The following is a 3039-nucleotide window of genomic DNA, read 5'->3' as shown; positions in this document are numbered from 1 at the left end:
AGCAGTTTGAAATGTAGGATTTTAGCCTTTTCTGAATCAAAATGTCGTTTGCTGATCCATTAAAAGATGTTTAAACGGAACCTGAAGGGTAAACAAAAGATGCTAAGTTTTGTGTGTACATTCTGCGTGACAAGGTCTAGTACTCTGTACATGTATATGATAGGTTTAAGCAATTGAGACAAGCTTTCAGAGTTGATGTTATTTGTTTCTGGAAAATGCAGAGGTTCCTAATCAGGGAAGTTGTTTTTGCTGTCTGTGTGAAGTTTGTATGCAAGAGAATGTTTTTGAGTTTGCCTGAAGCTATATTGTGTTGATATAGAAAACCAGTCAGTTAGGGTGCCGTGGCTTAGTTGGTTGTACCGCCTGTCTAGTAAACAGGAGATCCTGGCTTGGAATCCCAGCGGTGCCTTTTCCTTGGGTAATCTTTAATCAGTAACTGCTACAATGAGTAAATCAACCCTTTTTTTATTGGTGTCAGACTATGACTAACAGTATGCAGAGCTTTGGTGTGTGCTTAGACTTGCAGATAATCATCAGACCACTGGGATTTACATATGCATAGTAAATTTATTATTTGCCTCAAATATTAGCAGCACTACTGTTATTTTATAGGAAGGTTGGCCAAGGAACCAACTTCTTCACCTGGGCTCTATGGAGCAATGGATAGCGCATTGGACTTCTAGATAAATAGCTGGAGCAATTCAAAGGTTGTGGGATCGAGTCCCACCAGAGTCGAGAGTGTTTCCTCTTCTTTATAGCTCTGTCTACTACCTTTTTGTACTTTTATTTGCAAGATTTTCTCTAGTCTTTCTACCTAATTAATAGCATTTTCAAACTTTCAGAAATATTCTGTTTGATGTTGGGGTATTGGAACATATTTGTGCTGCAGAAGATTCTGCATGTATTTGTGAAAAGTGAGATGAAGCAGTTTGAAATGTAGGATTTTAGCCTTTTCTCAATCAGAATGATGTTTGCTGATCCATTAAAAGATGTTTAAACAGAACCTGAAGGGTAAACAAAAGATGCTAAGTTTTGTGTGTACATTCTGCGTGACAAGGTCTAGTACTCTGTACATGTATATGATAGGTTTAAGCAATTGAGACAAGCTTTCAGAGTTGATGTTATTTGTTTCTGGAAAATGCAGAGGTTCCTAATCAGGGAAGTTGTTTTTGCTGTCTGTGTAAAGTTTGTATGAAAGAGAATGTTTTTGAGTTTGCCTGAAGCTACATTGTATTGATATAGAAAACCGGTCATGTAGGGCGCCGTGGCTTAGTTGGTTATAGTGCCTGTCTAGTAAACAGGAGATCCTGGGTTCGAATCCCAGCGGTGCCTTTTCCTTGGGTAATCTTTAATCAGTAACTGCTACAATGAGTAAATCAACCCTTTTTTTATTGGCGTCAGACTATGACTAACAGTATGCAGAGCTTTGGTGTGTGCTTAGACTTGCAAATAATCATCAGACCGCTGGGATTTACATATGCATAGGAAATTCATTGTTTGCCTCAAATATTAGCAGCACTACTGTTATTTTATAGGAAGGTTGGCCAAGGAACCAACTTCTTCACCTGTGCTCTGTGGTGCAATGGATAGTGCATTGGACTTCTAGATAAATAGCTGGGGCAATTCAATGGTTGTGGGTTCGAGTCCCACCGGAGTTGAGAGTGTTTCCTCTTCTTTATAGCTCTGTCTACTACCTTTTTGTACTTTTATTTGCAAGATTTTCTCTAGTCTTTTTACCTAATTAATAGCAATTTCAAACTTTCAGAAATATTCTGTTTGATGTTGGGGTATTGGAACATATTTGTGCTGCAGAAGATTCTGCATGTATTTGTGAAAAGTGAGATGAAGCAGTTTGAAATGTTGGATTTTAGCCTTTTCTGAATCAGAATGATGTTTGCTGATCCATTAAAAGATGTTAAAACGGAACCTGAAGGGTAAACAAAAGATGCTAAGTTTTGTATGTACATTCTGCGTGACAAGGTCTAGTACTCTGTACATGTATATGATAGGTTTAAGCAATTGAGACAAGCTTTCAGAGTTGATGTTATTTGTTTCTGGAAAATGCAGAGGTTCCTAATCAGGGAAGTTGTTTTTGCTGTCTGTGTGAAGTTTATGTGTAAGAGAATGTTTTTGAATTTGCCTGAAGCTATATTGTATTGATATAGAAGACCAGTCAGGTACGGCGCCGCGGCTTAGTTGGTTATAGCGCCTGTCTAGTAAACAGGAGGTTCTGCGTTTGAATCCCAGCGGGGCTTTTTCTTTGGGTAATCTTTAATCAGTAACTGCTACAATGAGTAAATCAACCCTTTTTTTTATTGACGTCAGACTATGACTAACAGTATGCAGAGCATTGGTGTTTGCTTAGACCTGCAGATAATCATCAGACCACTGGGATTTACATATGCATAGTAAATTCATTATTTGCCTCAAATATTAGCAGCACTACTGTTATTTTATAGGAAGGTTGGCCAAGGAACCCATTTCATAAACTGGCCTCTGTGATGCAATGGATAGCACATTGGACTTCTAAATGACTAGCTGGAGCAATTCAAAGGTTGTGGGTTTGAGTCCCACCAGAGTCGAGAGTGTTTCCTCTTCTTTATAGCTCTGTCTACTACCTTTTTGTACTTTTATTTGCAAGATTTGGTCTAGTGTTTTTACCTAATTAATAGCAATTTCAAACTTTCAGAAATATTCTGTTTGATATTGGGGTATTGGAACATATTTGTGCTGCAGAAGATTCTGCATGTATTTGTGAAAAGTGAGAGGAAGCAGTTTGAAATGTAGGATTTTAGCCTTTTCTGAATCAGAATGATGTTTGCTGATCCATTAAAAGATGTTTAAATGGAACCTGAAGGCTAAACAAAAGATGCTAAGCTTTTGTGTGTACATTCTGTGTGACCAGGTCTCCTACTCTGTACATGTATATGTACATGTGATGTTTTTTGTTTCTGGAAAATGCAGAGGTTCCCATTCAGGGAAGTTGTTTTTTCTGTCTGTGTGAAGTTTGTATGCAAGAGAATGTTTTTGAATTTGCCT

General features: G+C 37.9%; 1 non-coding gene across 1 annotated transcript; it reads left to right on the top strand.

Annotated features, from left to right (window-relative positions):
• Positions 1–1258: 1258 nt before the first annotated feature.
• On the top strand, positions 1259–1332 carry trnat-agu (transfer RNA threonine (anticodon AGU)). Its single transcript has one exon. It is a non-coding gene; the product is annotated as a tRNA-Thr (tRNA).
• The last annotated feature ends 1707 nt before the right edge of the window (positions 1333–3039 follow it).

Source organism: Salminus brasiliensis, chromosome 4 (assembly GCF_030463535.1).
Source record: "Salminus brasiliensis chromosome 4, fSalBra1.hap2, whole genome shotgun sequence".
NCBI lineage: Eukaryota > Metazoa > Chordata > Actinopteri > Characiformes > Bryconidae > Salminus > Salminus brasiliensis.
This window is presented reverse-complemented; position numbering and strand designations above follow the sequence as displayed.